The following is an 18,683-nucleotide window of genomic DNA, read 5'->3' on the forward strand; positions in this document are numbered from 1 at the left end:
CAAGAGTTTGAAACACAAAAGGGTTTTTTTTGCATAAAGATCCAAACAATGGTTCACAAGACATTTTTTTTCTCTCTCTCACTCTCTTGCTTTATGCTTTATACTTTCTCTCGTGCACTTTTTTTTTTTTTTTTTTCCTGCCTTCCCTTCAACTTTCCTCTCCTGGAAGGAGGAGGAGTGGGGCTACTTAATGAAGCTGGAAATTTTGATTTTAGCAGTTCAAAAACGCCCGCAGGAGGCAAACAACCAAAAGTTACAGGGATTTCTTTTTGAGCGTGTTTAGCCTTTACTTGCTGGATGGCTAGAATTTATGTCTCATGTGTAAGGATTCACTTACAGACTCTCAATTACTGTTTAAAGTAAACAAATGTCGTCGCTCCGCCAGACGTACATCGTATGTTGACATAAACAAACTTATGTATTCTCTGATATTGCGTAATGCTCTTTTAATACTCCACAATATAGATTTAATCCTCCGCAATTTTTTTCATACTTCAAGCATACACGAGGGGAAGCTTCTTGATTGGTCGCATCCAAGCACTTGTACTTTGTTTGGTCAGTTTAGCCTAAACAACCAATTATGGATTAAAAGAAATATAATCCACAGAGTATACAGTTCAAGCATTTTAGTCTATTTATGAGGAAGTAAAACATGCTCTGATACTTTGTGTAAATAAGCTTGACTGTTTGAAAAAGCAGACTGTGGCTACACTTGACTAAAGCACTTTCTTCTTGCATGTAAGATTGACTGAGGTAATGTTTCATTAACCCTTAAACACTGGTCCAACTTAAGACATGAACTATTTTTGATTGTTAGATACTTGGAATGATTTTTTACAGTAGTTTTTTATCACATTGTCACACAACTTGTCACATTGTTGGACTGCCAGAGTGCCAAAACTGCACTAATCAACATTTTTTACATTATTAATAGAAAAAGATGACAACATGTACTGTAAAAGGCATCGCTCATCGTGACAAACTGATATAATTATCACTTGACTCCTTGGAGCATTTTAGCATCTTTCAGCTCAGTGTTTTGGTTCAACAGCCCCTAACCTTACTGGTAAAGTCTCTCCTCTCTCATCAGCTCGTTTCCAGCTGTACCAGGAAGCTGGTTTCAGTGCAAAAGCTCTAAAAAGCTACTAAATGGTGGCAAAAGCATTTAGCAGCTAAAGGATTTTTCTCAGGAGTTGGTGAAGACCAAAACAGAGCAAAAAGGGAGAATGAATACTGGACTTTACATCCATCAGGTGGCCAGAAACATGACTCCAAACAAATGATAACGTTCTATGTTTGCTACATGTGTAAATAAGCAACTCTTTGTTGACAAAAAGGACCACAATAACAAAAGAGATGAGAGTCTATACATATAATATATGTAACTTTTGTAGCACAGAGTGTAACGGGTGAAACTGTGGGTGATAGTAAGGTTAAAGACTGAAGTAGAGATGGTTTTACAAAGGACTGATTATCTTGATTTGTTATCGATCAACTGATTAATCCAGTTCTGACCCATTTCCAGAGGACAGGTTTGATGAATTTTTCTGAGAATTTGTTTAAAGAAGGTCTAACGTTAATTATAGCTTCAGACTTTTACATGATTTTATCTAAAAAGGCATTTAATTGGAGAAAAAAAAAGTAGAAACAAGACATACTGTACGCAATATTCATCTGAGTGCAATCTTCTGTGGAAAGACTCTAGTCACTTCACTATTTTCACCATGATTATGTGACCCCCTTTTTGCAAGTAATTTCCCCTGGATTAGAAAAACAATCAATCCAATCAAGACTAAGAGAGGAAGGGGAGAGAGAAAGAAGAGGGAAGAAAAAAAAAAAAAAGATTTGAGAGGAAATCTCTCCAGAAGTTGTTGGGCGTTGCGGGAGAAGAGAAGAAGGAGCAATCTAGAGGGCCGGCGTATATTTCCCTCTCAAGTAATTCATTTATGTCTTCAAAACTCTTTCAGAGACCAGAGTTACTGTGCCTTTGTTGTGCTTTAAAAAGCTTAGCCGGTCTCTATGAAGAGAAGCAATGAGAGCACTTTAGAAAAAGCTACAAAGGGAACGGACGGGCGGAGGAAGAAAGAAAAAGTGAATGGCACCACTGATAAAGTTGAGCAAATTAAGTCATTGACCTGCGGTGGAGATTAATAGCAAACAAGGTGCCCCAGCTTCACAAGTAATGAATATTCTTCAAACGGCATGCAGGGGGGATGGTGAGGGGGGGGGGGGGGGGGGGGGCGGCAGATAGGGCCGGCTTGATGCGGATGACATTGAAAGTTGTGGAGAACAGAAAAATTCTGTCATTTTTCATTTGTATGCAAATTCGACTGTTACACAAATTAACCCCTGAACCCCGGTGTCAGTCCTCATCTTGGGTGGAAGCTGGCCCCCCGCCGGGGCCCTGTGGCCGCTATACCCACCCAGACTTCCCCTCGCAGGTCAGCTGCGGCTTTAAAACCCTCGGTTCCACAGGGAAGGTTGAGACTCACAACTCCACCCCTTTTGTTTACTGCTCTTATTTGGCGGGAAGATGACCTCTTAACTCCAGAGATTGCTAATTTATCCATCCACAGCGATGAAACTTCAGAAAGTCCTGATTAAAGCACAGATATCTTTATTTTTAGTGCATCAGAATTACTTGACTGGACTGTTTCTAGAGGTGGATGATGCTGATACTGAATCATGTCTGATCTCATGCTGTATATCCGTCAAACTGAACCACCGCACGTCTGTTTCTTCTCCCATTTACTCCCGCAGTTACTTTCACCAGGCTGGCACGATTAAAATGCAAAATGCCGGCTGTGTAGCACCCACCTTGGCCGGAGCCGCCGCAGCTAATCACTCCCTGCTGCTTTAAGGTGGACCTCCGGGACAGAGAGCAAATCCTGCTTCACTCCGCAGCTGCTCCTGCAAATGGTAAAGCTCTCTCAGTACAAGTCAAGTGGTCATGTCAGCTTCTCTTCTCACCTTAAAAGTAAGTGTATTTTCAAAATCTGGACACTGCAAACGCTGCCAACGCTAATGTTCAGGTACTGAGCTGCTACAGGCTGTACAAGCCACGTAATCTTTTTCAGTTAAGACTTAAAAATAGCACCAAAAAAAAATGACTAAGTGGTATTTTGAGCACACTGTTCCTCAGCAGACAGACTCACATGACACACAGACGTGCTTAAGTAGTTACAGGTGTACAGTTACATGACCTCATCGACAAGTATGAGATCAACATCACAACTACCAATAGTGACAAGTCATACTTTCAGAAAAAAAAGGTTTATTTTTAGGTTAGAACCTTCTTCCCCCCCCCCAGATTAGTCCGGTTTATACTTATGTTAGCATGTTTACCTTCTAAATCCTTAAATCCCAGACTATTCCTACACAATATAGCAGCATAACCTTAAATGTGAATCTAAAATATCAATAATCATCTATCAAAATGATGACAGATGCAACCAATACTTGATATATGTCCGTATAATCATTTTGCAGCATCTTTAAGTTTGTAGAGCGGTTGAACTAGAACCATTAGCTTTCTGACCCCCCAAAAAACTAACATAAGCTCTCAAAAGTCAACCACAAACAGTACCTATGTTCATATCCAACATCACAAATACTGGTTCAGTACTTCTGCACCTCCTTATTTCCTCTTTTCTTGTCATTTACATCTACATATCAGTCTATATGTGTTGCTGTATGTAGCAGTGAGACTATGAGTTGATGGTTATGACTGTAGGTGCTTTTGGTGTTGATTTTTATAGAGCTTGTTGGTCTATCAGGAGTGAATGATGTCCTCAGACAAGCAAGGTGTTCAGTTAGTTATTGAAATATGATGCAAAGTGATGGAAAAAGGCTCTAAATGCTTTAAATTCATCGTATTTTTCAGCTAATTTGTGAGTCCTGCTCTTACATCTGTGTATTTATCACAGTGTTGGTGAAAGTGCGGCTCTGTGTCTGTCCCTCAGAGGTGTCGGGGAAAAGAGGAGACAGCCCTAAACAAATTTCACCATCTGCGGAGGAAGGTGGCAGCCGTGCAGTGATTGACCCCTTTAATTGATGCGGCTTTAATTATGATAATCGTCTGCCAAAGTTGCTGTTGTTTCAGCAACTACCCCCCCTCCACCCCCCTCCTCCCCATGCCTGTTTATTTCAGCAGTGTTTCATATCCTGGCACCCACGGGTGCAGGTGTCCTACAGATGTTTGGTTGCCTCCCCTTGATGCTGTGCAATTTGTTAGCCTCTAATCAGCGGCCACCTTTGCATTGCTGCAGTGACACGTGCGGAAATTATGAAAGCAATGGAAAGTAGATGTTAGAGTGGGTCGCTGGAAACCTGCAAATCAAGGTCTCTGATTTCCAAAACAGCAACATTTCATAAACAAATTAGATTTTTCAGCAATGAATACATTTCAGACTTGATTTTCAACAATTTAGAGTGACCTCTGACCCCATGGTGCTGTTATAAACTCATTTTAACAATCATTTTGATGCACATACTGGTGATACTTATGATGATTAAAATGTCATTTTATAGCCACATTTAATGCTACAAATTGGAGATATTTAAGTTTTTGGTGTAAAAATTGTTAATGTTTTATAAACTAGAACCTCCATAGTTCACAGATACCTGAGAATTGTAAATATAACCTTCCCAAAATACAAGAAACCTGTTTCTGACTGGTTTTAAAAGTGATTTGAAGGATGCGAGCAGTGGTTCATCATGACCATTTATTACCAATTACGTATATTTGACATTATACAACTTTTTAACACTTTATGCATCCATTGGTTTCCATTAATTTTTACTCAGTTTATATTTCAGTACAATAATGAATTAGCAAATTTGTAAAAGTTGCACAGTGAACATTAAGTCTGTGTTAATTATGAGGTATCATAGTGCAGACATTTCAAATGATTCTGCATTTATATTTTACCGCAAAACATCATGTAATATGGACAAAAATGGATACACTACTCAATCAAGTTTGAAGAATCTGCTCGGAAATGAATGAAAACCTGAGAAGGAAAAGTACATCCGCAAAAATGGTCAGCAGTAATGTAAATGATATATTATACTGTATGTAGTTAAGAAGCTAAAACGTCTTAACACACAGGTACGGTAGAATAGTTATACTTTCAAAAAACCAAGAACAAAACAAAACAAATGTATCAGTTTTATACTACTCAACGTGGCTGAAATCAAGGTCTTTGGTTAACAAAATAACACTTAAGCAGCTTAGAAATCTCTCTGTGTAAAAACAGAACTTCTAAAATTGATTTCTAGTATTTCAGAATAAAATTTGACTCTTTCATTTTGAAAAATCTAAATCTAAACATCTATACGTCGTACCGCATCACTGGAGGTAGTTATGATAAAATTATGATTTATTTACTAGATCCTCCTTGTTTTGGAAATGTGGAACTTTTAAGTTTCATATTCCCAATGTGGATCCAGTACTTCTTGGAATAAAACTCTTTAAATTCTGTTTACACAGAAACTTTTGCAGGAGGAAAACCGCTCCCAACGCCACATCACGGTGGCAAGAGCAGTGAGTAAAATGGGTTTAGACAAACAAACAAACACACACACACACACACACACACATAAATACACTGAGCGGCCACCAGTGGCTCTGCAGTAAGTTTCCCTTCAAAGGATCCCCTCAGGATAGACTGTGCGCGAACATAATCCAAGGCCCCTTTGAAGTGCACACTTGAAATGTCTTTTGGCTCGGCTGCCGCGAGTGGCATCTCAGCCCTTTGGGTTATTGGAGAGGAGAAGCGCTCCTCGGCCGGCTCGAGGTGGAGAGGCAGCACCTGGTGGTCCCTGCTGCCTCTCCTCGCCGCATTTCACACATTTAAAGTACACTGGGTGCTCGTCTTCCTCAGCCGCCTCGCGACCGCAGCCAAGAGGTATAAACGGTGGCACTCGTTTTCTGCCGGATAAAGCACAAGTACATTTTGGAGTGGATTTTAATAAATCCAGTGTGGCTTTGTCGCGCGGTGGAGTTTCACTTGTACCACACATTTCTCTGCAGGCAGAGCTGCTCTGAGGGCATGAGCAGGCCTAATCTCATTGGTGGGGGGGGGTTAAACCTGGATGGGTGGAGTTAAAAGATACATAATGTTTAATGGACGCGCAACATTGGATACACCAATGAAAGAGTCAAGAAGTAAGTAAAGAGGAAGATAACATGATGGATTTAAGCACTGTGAGATGCTAGGAATTACGCTCATATTGGACGATTCTGTAGCAGTTGAACATTATGCAGAAGTGTGGCGAGGCGGAGAGCGTATCCGACTTTCATGTGGGGAAAACCAAAGTTTGAGTCCGTGACCCTAATCTTTCTTTAACCATAACTATTTAACCTGGCTGATATAACCATGCCAGCCTGTAGATATCGATCTCGGCTTTGTAGTCGGGCTCATTGCCATTTAAACTGGTTTTGTTTGTTTTTTTGTGTTGTTTTTTTTTTAAGCTTGAGACCAATGTTCCCCATTTGACATCCAAATTTGGCAGCTGAATTGCAAAACTTGTAAAAACAAGATGTGTTGTCTTCGCCTCTTGGGTTTGAGATTATGTTTGCCTTCAGGAAATGTTAATAAAACTGTGAAACTTATGAAAGCTGATATAAAAATGGAAAAAATATATGTATAAAGGTTCAAATATGGCTCTTCAATGAAGGTTTATGGTGTAAAAATACAGAATTTACAGTAAAAATCAAAGTTAATGTGAACATTTAAGAATATTTAAGTGCTTTAGTGCATTTTGCAAATCAAATTAAGCTATCTAGGAGACTTTTTTTAATATTTGGTATTTTAAACTCAATGATTAGTGAGGCAGCGCTCTTGTTTTTGTAGTTTTTGAGAGATTATAATTATAAAATGCATACTTCTCTTAAAAAAAAACTGCATGTAGAAGGTGGATTTCTTATTTGTGGGATGTTGTTAATCATGTAGTAAAACATTGTGCATTTATTTAGAGTTGGACTGATGTAGCAGTTAATGGATATTGATCAGATATTGAACTTTTAGTCACACACACTATCAACCAGCATCATTCACCAACAACAGAGTAGAAAATATATATTTTTCTCAGCTTCAGAAGTAAATCTGCACCCAGACTTGAAGAGCTGACAACCGATTCGTTGAACTTCATCATTCCTAACCTTGGATTTAGATGAATACTACCGACAGGTGGCACAAACACACACACACACACACACCTTCAGCCCAGAGAGGCAGTTTTCATCCTTCCCGAGATGAGAGGTCACATTTTAATCACCAGCTCTCCACATCAGCACATCCGACCACATTCAGAGTGCTGCCCGTGTCCTCCACGAGAGGCAGATAATCAACCCTGAAGTTGTTCAGGCAATTGAAAACGTGATTAGATGCTGAACACCGAGTCAAGAGCCGCCGCTGCTGCTGCTACATGAACATATGTCGAGGTTGTTTCATTTACCTTTCCTCCTCCTCGGCTACCCGTCGTCAGGTACATCAGTGGGACCAACGACCCTCAAAATGACTGCTCATAAATGCTTGTTTTTCTGTCTTTATGTCTTTACTTTTATATGATAAAAATGTCTTTTACAGAGAGAAAAAACAAACTAAATGCTTTACAGAAACTCATTTTTGTTGTTTTGTCTGCTTTAGAGGTCATAAATTGATCTGCATTTGGAAAAAATAAAAAATCAGCTCTGTGACCTTTGCTCTTGTTTCTTGTAATTTTGCAGATTTTGGATTTGAAGCAGGAGCCAAAAGCCTGAAACGTGAGTTTAATGCAAAACGATAATTTTTTCTGGCATGTGCCAGAAAAAAAAACAGCAAAAGATGTTGAAAAGCGAGACATGACGAGACTACAAATGTCTGAACGTTGAACTTGTGAGTTCTCTTCAGCTTTACTTTGAGGTATCAGATCTGTCTATGTGTTGACGAAAAACTCCTGATCCAAAAGAGAATATTTAAGTTTGTGAGGAGAGTGTTGTCTGATGAATTTAAGGTGGAAAAAAAACTGAAAAAACAAAGTTTGGGGGATGAAAAACTAAAATAGATTGGGGATTATTATATAGCTTTATAATGTTGGACTTAAATTCTCTTATTTGTGAGCAGTTCCTCCCAAAAATGATGTTTTATAAAGAAATACAGATGTTCTGTACTAGATCCATTTGTTCTATATATATAATATCATTCCCTTGAATAGATCTGATAAAGTGGCCCTTTAAAGGGAAATATGCTTCTTGTAAACGGTCCAAACGCTCACACAGCATTACTGTGTTTTACTGTGATTCTTATTAAATTTATAAGAGAGATGCTGTTTCAGACGGAGGAGAAACGGCGACTTTGCGTCTGACTTTATTGAGCCGTTACTGGTCTGCATCAGACGGCTGGAGTGTTCTGGATAACCAGTCTGGACTGTGAAACGCTTTTGTGTATTATTCTCTTTTATTTTTATATACGGTAATATGAAGCTACTTTTTTTTCCTGATTGTAATTCTCAATTTATCTAAATGTTGGCAGTCGTTTTACTGTATAACACAACGTTTTAATGGTTTGTATTACTTAATTAACTTTGCTTTTAAATGCAAAACTTTTTTAAACAGTGAGGAAATGTCACTCATTTCATATATAAATAAACAAATCTGAGTAATGACACTATATTACATTAATTACATGCTTTAGTAAACTAAAAAAGTTACTCATGTATTACAGGAAATGTGACTGCCGTCTTGCACAGATGTATTTTTAGGTGAGAGCTTGTGTCTGGTCTGATAGGTTGTGTATATGATATGTGTATACGTGTGCCTGCCTGTGTGTGTGTGTACATGTGTGTGTGTACGTGTGTGTTCTCACCATCTTAGGACTCCTCTCAGTCGAAGGCGAGTTTCCAGAGGGAAGCGAGTCGTGACGCCCAAGTCCATCATTGCGATGGAGGGATTGAACAGAACGCCGCAGGCTGCAGAGATGATCGAGGAAGTCACTTTCATGCTCGGCTCCGCTCGGCTCTCAGTAAAAAAAAAAAAAAAAAAAAAAACCCTCCACCACCAGGCTGGACGGTGGAAGAACGCTGAAGGAAAAACACAGAGACAGATAGAAACAGGAGAGAAGAAAAGGAAAATAAAGGATGAAGAATTTAAAGTTTTTCATACCAGTTTGAATTTTACTTGAATGCAGCTACAATAATATTAAATATGATAATAAAGCAAAGTCAAATATATATTACAGGAAGATGAAAGCATGATGGACTGTAGAGAAAAGGCCTCAACAGTCCAGGGTTTCCATAACCTGACACGTTACAGTGTTCAGTCTAAAGAAGAAGAAGTATTCAGATCTTATATTTAAGTAAAAGTATAGAATAGTAGTATAATAATACTTCATTACAAGTGAAAGTCCTGCTTTTACTCAAGTAAAAGTGCAAAAGTTGTACCAATATCAGCAAAACTATTATTTATATGCAGCAGGATGGTCCTTTAAATTACATTATTATTATACATAATTTAACTGGTATATCACTACTGATGCATTCATGTAAATTATCATGTTATATTTAGCACTTTTATTGCTCTTGTGTGTCTGTTTTTCTCTATTATACCTTCTTTTTCTTCTTCTATGTCCTTTTAAAATAAAATATTACCCATTTTAAGTTACGACTTGCTGTATCTGTGAAAAAGCAGCTGGATAATACACATTATAATATATAATTTAACTGGTATATCACTACTGATGCATTCATGTAAATTATCATATCATATTTAGCACTTTGCATTATGATTTTTATTGCTTTTGTGTGTTTATTTGTGTCTCTTTGCTGTTTTTAGTGCTTGTTTTCTTCTTTTATGTTCATTTAAAGCAAAATATTACACATTTTAAGTTACTGTATCTGTCATAAAGCAGCTGGATAAAACACAAACATACGTGGACAAAATGTTGCAGAAACCTCCAAGTGGCACAAATCTCTCCATGTTCTCACTAGAGTCACATGCAGTACATACATGTGGTGAATTTTAGGGTGTAATATCCCTTTAGGATGGTGCCATAGCATTATTTGGTAAGAGTAGGTATCTCTCTTTTTTTTTTTTTTGGGTTGATATCATGGTTTGGAACAAAGCTCATGATGACATGTTTTCTAAATCCCGCTGCCCTCCCTCGACACAGTTTTTGAGGAGAAGTCTGCACGCAGGAAAAAAAAAGAAAGAAAAGAAAGAGAGACAGTGTATGTGAGTGTGGTCGAGGCAGCCGGTGGGAGATTAGCGAGAGTTTTCTGCGAATGATCCTCGCCGACTGGCCAATCTGTTCAGCCGGGGCCCTCGAATTCACGCAGACGGCGCGAGTAGTGACACCAACTGCTGCGACAGAAAGGGAGAGCGAGCAGGAAGTTCCATGGCACGCCGCCCGTCACGTGACCGGTCCGCGCTTGGTCCTCGTCCAGCCATCTGTTTTTTTTTTTTTTTCTTTCCTCCTCTGTCGCCCCCCCCCCCCCTAACCCTCCCCAAAAACTGCTTCCGCCGCTGTAGTTTTTGGTTCCTCCTCTCGCCGGGTGCCAAACAGGTCACATGTGGCGTTTGAGGGAATATCTGGAGAATTATGGGGATGATATTTGGGTTAAAGGTTCAATTCCCAACATACTGAAGCCTGAAGAACTCCCCGGTCAAGTGGAAAAACTACTACTTTGCTTCTTTAATTGTCTGAGATGGAGATTCTGCTCATCCTAATGTCAGTTGGTGGCAAGTTTTGTCTTTCCTAGAGCTGTCAACATCCTGTTTTGTCCGATCAACAGTCCAAAAATCTTAAAGTATTTAGTTTACTATCATGTACAACCTTACTTTAACATTTTGACCCTACAGAGTCCTCATTAGGTCTGATGAAGAACCCAATTAAAAGTCTTTCTAGGTCCAGGTATGTCACATGACCTGCAATATCCATCGTGGCATCTACGGAGAAATCGGTGCTTGTTCTTTGGGGGTTTTGCTCCATCTATTAACTGACAAAGACGACACACAGAGAGCAGTAAAACCCCAAAATATGGTCGTCAAACATCTCTTCAGACACATATGGGCAACAGCACAGAATCCAATATATGGATCAAATTATAAACCTTTATTTAAAAGAAGCTGGATGTCTTCACAGACATCTCTCTGCTACAGTTACTGAAGCAACCAGCAGATAATGACTTCACAGCACATTAAAAAAACATATTGCAGGTAAAAGTACAACAACTGTCTTTAAAATCTGTTAAAGACGGGACTAAAAGTTGTGCCGGGGGTGCGCTAAATCCGGTCGAGGGGGGGGTTAAAGGTTCAACCTCCCTCCTGTGAACTCTAATCTCAGACGATGTCGATAGAAGCCTGCACACACACTGGCGGCGCCGTGCATTCGTTCGGTAATTTGCACCGTGTTAAATGAAGACAGTGTGAGCTTCACAGAGTCCATATGGAATATATAAAAAAAAGTAAATGATTCAGCACAGATAAAAAAAACTGTAAGACAACAAAACATAATTGCGTTTCGATGTCGAGCCTCTTTGCTCGGCTTTCATATCCCGGATCATTTGCCTGCATCGCTTTGGAACAGAACTTGTTTCAAACGGCTGCCTTTCTCTCCAATATTGTGCTAATGCATTTAATTTAATGTTCGCAGACGCCGTAATTGGTATAATATTGCTCTATAATACATTGAAGGAAACCTTAGCATTAAGCACTAAATTGAAATTTTGAAGCGAACGGTGAAAACGACTGTGGGGGCAAAGAAACCCCATTAAATGTAATTTGTTCTGCATGGCTGTGGGGGTAATGGTTACCGAGACACTCCTTTATTAAGTCGAATAGGTAGCGAGGTGGCTTCAGATTTACTCTCTCGCTCTCTCTCTCTCTTTCTCTGTCACACACACACACACACTTTTACACACACACTTGTACACACAGGCATTATGCTGTTGACACACTGTTAGTGGAGGTATTCAGCAAAGGTGTAAGCTGTCGTCTGCTGTTATTCCAGCCACAAAGGGAACGTTAAGCAGCCACTGGAGGACTGCTGACACACACACACACACACTTCCTCTCGTCTCTAACACTTTTATATCGAAGGTGAAGCTAAAACTGGAGGCGTAGTGCAGGAAAAAAGGGGGGATGAGAGGAGACGATGAGGAGAAGAAGGGGGGAAAGGAAGGAGGGGAGGGAAGAAACAGGTGAAGTGAGGAGGAAGGAAAAGGAAAGGAGGAAGAAGGAGGCGAGAGGAGGAGGAGGGCTTAGAGGTGGATGAGGAAGGAGGAGGAGGAGGAGCGAAGGAAAGAAAGGGGAGGAGGAAGAAAGAGAGGCAGAACCTGGAAGGAGGAAGAAAGAAAAAAGAAGAGTAGCTTGAGGGGGAGAAAATGGAAGAGGGATCAAATCGGAGAGGAAAGGAGGAAAGAGGAGAGGAAGAAGGGGAAGGTGAAAACTGGAAGGAGGAAGCAGGAGGAGAGAGAAAAAGAAAGAGGGAGAAAGAGGAGGACAGACACAGGGGAGGGAAAGGAGAGGAAAAAGGGGAAGAGAGAGAGCAAAAGGGAGAGAAGTGGAAGGAGGTGAGAGGAGAAGAAGGAGCGGGGATGAAGGAGGAAGAAAATAGAAAGGGGAGGAAGGAGGAGAGGAGAATGAGGACAGAAAGGGAAGACACAGGAGGAGAAAGATGATGATAAGAGAGGGAGGGGAGGATGAAGAGGAGTGGAAGAGGGAAAGACAGGAAGAGGGAAAGAGGAGAGGAAGAGGAGTAGCAGGAGGTGGGAAAAAGAGGACAAAGGAAAAGACCATGAAAGGGGAAGAGGGGATGAACAAAGAGAGGGAGGGGGGGGGAGTAGAAAAGGAGAAGGAAAAGGCTAAAAGGGGAAAAAGAGATGAAGAGATGGAGTAACGAGGGAAAGGAGACAGAGGAAGGTGAAAGAGAGAAAGGGGGAAGAATAAGAGGAGAAGGGAGAAGAGGAGAGGCAGGAGGGGAGAAGAAGAAGAAGACGAGGAGGTCCCAGCGGAGGACGGGAGATCAAACACAGACTCTAAGTCAAACTCCACTGAGAGATCTTAAAGCTCCTTTGTAATTGGAATTTTAAAAGTTAATACAAAGACGCTCCTTCAGTAAGATGTCTTTAGCAGATAGAAAGAGAAAAAAAAAAAAAAAAAAAAAAAAACACAAGGATGACTTTTTTTTCCCCCTCTCTAGTGATGTTTAAAGCAATCATTTCCCTTCAAACAGGAAAATTAAAGGAGGATTTTTTTTTTCCTTTGGTGTAAGATTTGTTCAAATATTTCAAGAAAACAAAAAAACAAGCAGATGTCGGAAGTTTGATAGTGAATTTAGGACGGATGAGACGTGATGCCCCGATTCAGTAAAATCTGTAGGATGGACGCAGTAGTGGCAGTAAAGTGAAATATTTTACATTTACTGACTGCCAGTTACTAGTCGACTGTTCACTAATACAAAACATTTAATTTAAGAGGAAATGTGCATCATCAGAATTTGAAAAACTGTGGTTTGTTTTCTTCTTCTTCTTCTTCCATTCTTATTCTACGTGTCAAATTCAGTTTACAGGTTTTGGTTTGTACGACTGCACATGTGGAAAAAGTCTGAAGTCTGTAGCTTCAGGCTACATTAGCCGCTACTAGCATAGCACACCCGAATCTGTCCAGTTGAGTATAGAAGAAATAAAATAATGTAAAAAGTAAATGTAAAGTAAAGTTTGGTAAAGAGTTTGGTATTTTGACTGTCGCCATCTTGGATTTTTGGAGACAGAAGTGACCATATTTGGACGAGAGGGTGGAGCTAACCATAACGTTAGCTGCTAGCTTGGTTAGCATGTTGCATTTACAGTCTAAGGTTAACTGTGATAATGCTTATACTAATTTTTGCTAGCAAAAAACAGGCTTAAAACCATTAAAACAAAATGTACTTAATGGAAAAACTTAACATCCGACTCCTTAGAGGGTCTTTTAGTACAATAAAACGCTGAACAAGATTATTTTACTGATCAAAATGTTACAATCAACTTTCAATGACAGCTACAGCTACACCTGTACTCTGTGAATCTGGAGTTACGCCATGGTTATGTTACCTAACCAACTTTGTCAATGTGGTAGCGACTTGTCAATCATAACGTAGCCACACCCTGCTTTATCATCTATTTTCCTCTAAATGGGACCATAATATACAAAATGAACAGACTTGAAACTAGCGATTGAGACCATAAACTCAGGAAAGTGTTTACTGAGGTAATAAATCAAGTGAGAAGTAGGCTCATTTTCTCGTAGACTTCCATACAATCGGACTTCTACAACCAGTGGAGACGCCCCCTGATGGCCATTAGAGAGAACGCAGGTTTAAGTCACTTCCGCATTAGCTTCACTTTTCAGACCTGGAACTACCTGCTTGGTTGAGTAAATCAAGTCAAGTTGCATTGTGGGTAATGTAGTCCCCATGTCTTGACGAGAAAGAAGAGTTAATGTAAAGTAAAAAAAAATACAGCGTCTTAAATTTTGCTGCATTGATTTTGATTCTTAAAAAAAGCTAAATCGATGGACTACTCTTTTAAATGTTGGCGATGCACATACATTAACTGCTATGTCCTATGTTTTCCTCTATTGTTGATGCTTTTCTTCTGACCTTATTAAAACCCAGTATGTAGAAAGCTCTAAAAGGGGTTAACAAAATACAGAAATCACAATGAAGCATTGTTATTACACCAAATACAGAAATATGTCATGCTTTATATGTTATATGGACTATTCATGAACAACTACATATTGGTTTTGCTTGCAAAAACAGTCATTCTCAGATAAATATTATCCTTCACAGTGATGTTACTGATGTTTGGGGTCAATTAATCTGGTTTCCTGTGCACATACAGTATGTACATAAAGTTAGAACTCCAATAAATAGAATAAATGAGAACTAATAAAGTATCAAACTAATTTCAGTACATTTTTGAGCCGTTAAAAAGAGTTTCTGGGGCCTCTAGGATGCCAAACAGAAAAGCAAAAGATATGAATACTTGGCCATAGCTTAGTTTCTTGATCTAAATGTTGTGTCAACATGCAAAAATATTACTAGGCTACAGATGTAATATACTGAATAATGCTGAAAATGAGTGTCTTGTTTTGTATTTGTTCAGAATAAGCCTTTTCTAAACTGCTTGGATAGCAGTCGGGATGCATTTCCCTACATTTCCCAGAATGCCATGTAATAATGTGTGTAAATTATAATTATTGAACGTCCTCATCCATCAGGCAGTAAAATTATTGAATATGGCAAACAAACATTCACAGAATATGAACATTTTCGGTGAATAGAATGAATAAACCGTCTCTTTCGGTAGGTATTGTTAGTAATGTGAGGAGAGCGGTGGGGCGGCGTGCAGCAGTGGGAGCTGCAGAGTTTGCTCAGTGGAGGAACAGATGGGAGAAACTCGCCAGGGGAGGATGAATTCCGGTCAAAAAGAAGGTGACAGCAGAGCGTGACCGCCAACATGTCCGCCACATACTCCCCGTGTCCTCCTCGCTCCCTCATCATCCCTCTCTTTCACTGCAGCCTTTTTCCTCTCCTCCTCCTAACGTACATCTCTCTATTGTTTCTCATCTTTTCTGGTGGTTTTATGGTGGTTCGCAGCCATCAAATCATCAACATCCGGGCGTTCGGAGCCTTTACACTCGTTCCTACGTGATGATGGGAGGGGTTTGGGAGGGTGAGATGGATTGAGGGAGGTTGTATCCACTGCCAACCCCCCCCCCACTCCCCTCCCCTTCCTCCTCCTCTCCCTCCTCCCGTTAACCACTGAGATCTTGATAAGTCACAAGGGAATGGCAAAGATATAAATATATATAAATGTGTCTGCGAGGGATATTTGGCTCAGGGATATTTTCAATATTTGCACAGGCCTTTTATGTAAGTGTGCAGTTCACCAGAATGTGTCTGTTTTTCCATATGAAACTATCTGAGCTTTTTTCATTTTTTTTTTTTTTTTTTTGTTCATTTCTGATGAATTTGGCTGGTTTCCAAACTCCTGAAAGTCAGATTTGTGAGGGTTTTTTTTTTTTTTTTTTCCCTTCTCTTTTTCCTCATTTTGCTTATGAGCCTTTTTAGCGGCTCCTGGCCAAAAAACCGCACTAAATCCCCCCCGAAGCGGCTGTAACTCTGGGTGATTAGGAGCTGATGCAGACCCAAGACGTGACTTCTTCACCCGGCGAGTTTGTGGAAGGCGGATCATTAAGAGTGAAAGACTGAACAGGCAAACTTCGAAGCAGGCCAACATTCAAATGACGATAAAAAACAAAAAAAAAAACAAATTCTGTACAAAGAAAGAAGTTCAGCTGCCCACTATTTGACTTTTCTAAGAATTAGAATTTTTGCTCCAAAAAAAAAGAGATTTTCAAATGAGTGACAGCGACTCTCAACGAAGTGATTAACAGCATAAAATTACAATAAATTATTCTGCCTTTTTTTTAAAAAAAAGGACCGGCAGGTAACAGAATGACAATCTACTGTCTCAGAGAAGAATGAAGAAACTGAATGTGTGTCGAGTGGGTGTACGCGAACAACAAAGCACGACTCAAGATGTGTTTGAAGGCTTTTCAAGTCCTGGCGACAGGTGAAGTCAGTCGGCATCAATCAATTTATTACTTGTTGTTTTTGTTTTTTTAGGTTCAATTTTTCCACATTTCTATAATCCACTTCGCTTAGATGATGGAAAAATACCTTCTTTTTTTTTTTCTTTTTTTTTTGGTAAAAATGTGTTTAAAATAAAGACTCATGAGTCATCTATGAACATTTTAGACCTTTTAAATCATCATTTTAACTCAGGTAACCTTTTCAACACAGTTATATAAAGTTGTAAATGTCAAACAAAGAAATAAAGACAAAAGAGTCTAAAGCAGCTCTGTGAGGTTTGAAACTGGTTTATACCAAACAATACTTTACATAGAGATACTGTATTTAAACATGTTTTTCTATAAAAACCCATTTTTACAAAAGAAGCTAAAGTTCTCAAATGTTACATTTCTAAACACTTGCAGCTTTACAAGAGTTTCATGTCTAAAATTAGCAAAATTTTGTGTTAAATCTGGAACTATCAGCTCTAAGAATAAGTATTTAAAGGTCTTTTTCACATACCAAAGAAGTACTGAGGCCTAAATAGAGTGTAAGCATACATCTGCATGCACTTGAACCTAAAGTTTATGAAAAAGTAAACTAAAATACAGAATTTATGTTGCTCACATTGTGCATGAAACCCAAACAAACACATGAACAGACGACCCAAAACAAACACTAAACATACACAAACAGGATGAAAGATGGTTGATACAGTAGTTGTGGTAGTTGTGCCTGTACACACACACACACACACACACCTTATAAAACACTCCCATACAAGTTAACTCCCTCCCACCAGCCACACACACACACACACACACACTCCATATCGCTTAAAAAAGGCAAACTGTACAGACTCTGATCCAAGAAAACAGATGCTGCTACGCACCAACACATGCAGAAACGGATATCGGTTTTTAGCATCACATTCGTCATATGTGCTCTTTGTACTTCACGTGCCACACACACACACACACACACACACACACAGACAGGCTCTCTATACACTCATACACATCACATGGATGCAAACGCACACACACAAAATACATGTTTGCAGTTTAAAGCCTGATCTTACTGGTTGAGGTTGAATATAAGTGAGTGGAGCTGAAGTATAGAGTGATGATGATGATGGCAGAAGTGAAGGTCAACCTGGGAAGCTCAACTCAGGGTGGAAAAGTCCACATGAGCAAACACTGGTAACAACAAAAGGTCAGAAAAGAGGAAGTGAAACATGTTGACTCTTCATATTTGTTTTTGAAGGCTAACTAATTAGCCTCGCTAGGAAAAGCAAGGCAGGGCATTTTTGACTGGACCTCAACTCATGGATTGACTGACTGAGTGATGAAGTTACACCACTGGTTGGCCGCCGAAGCCAAGTATCCCAGAATGCATTTCACACCAACTGACAACAAGCAGCAATGGCGCAGATTAAGCTGTTGTAAGTTTCTCTATAGGCTTTATTTATAAGTTTTAATATTCTTTAAGGTGAGAATAGTGCTGCGATTATCTACTGAAGGACACTGTCATGTGACTTTTACGTGCAAAAAGAGTATCTGTGCACCGTCACCAGGGTAACTAACTGTCAATTTCCACACGTTACATGCATCTAGTGTCTTTTCAAAATAAAGCACTTCTGTGTTCAAGCTAAATAAAATAAAAGGAATATGACAAATACATTTACAAATGCAAACTTTACACAAATGAAACTCACTGTATTGGGGACATTTACACTTAGTTTACACTGGAGCTGAAACTCCTGACAATTGAGCAAACAATATGTTTTAAAAACTGTCCTTGGAGGGAAGTTAGCTTAAAACTATATTATCTTCTTGAAAAGTTACTGTTGTACCATACTATCCATGTAATTTTATTCTAGATAAGCTACTGTCATTTCAGAATCATAACTACCATGTTCAGCAGCTTTCATGGTGTTTCCTTGTCTCAATGGTGCAACAGAACAAGACAAGCAATAGATGTCATAATAATAATTATCATAACTTCATGCACAAAGGCTTTAAAGTCCATAAGATACAATTTTAGATGTTTGAGAGCTCAAATTCCTTGACAAGGTCTTCACAT

General features: G+C 39.3%; 1 long non-coding RNA gene across 1 annotated transcript; it reads left to right on the forward strand.

The window, feature by feature from the left end:
- The first annotated feature begins 2,888 nt into the window (after positions 1 to 2,888).
- LOC122976757 lies at positions 2,889 to 8,946 on the forward strand. The gene is made up of 3 exons (XR_006401033.1): positions 2,889 to 2,977; positions 7,733 to 7,768; positions 8,858 to 8,946. It is a non-coding gene; the product is annotated as an uncharacterized LOC122976757 (long non-coding RNA).
- The last annotated feature ends 9,737 nt before the right edge of the window (positions 8,947 to 18,683 follow it).

The sequence above is a fragment of the Thunnus albacares genome, chromosome 24 (assembly GCF_914725855.1).
Source record: "Thunnus albacares chromosome 24, fThuAlb1.1, whole genome shotgun sequence".
In the NCBI taxonomy this organism is placed as follows: Eukaryota; Metazoa; Chordata; class Actinopteri; order Scombriformes; family Scombridae; genus Thunnus; species Thunnus albacares.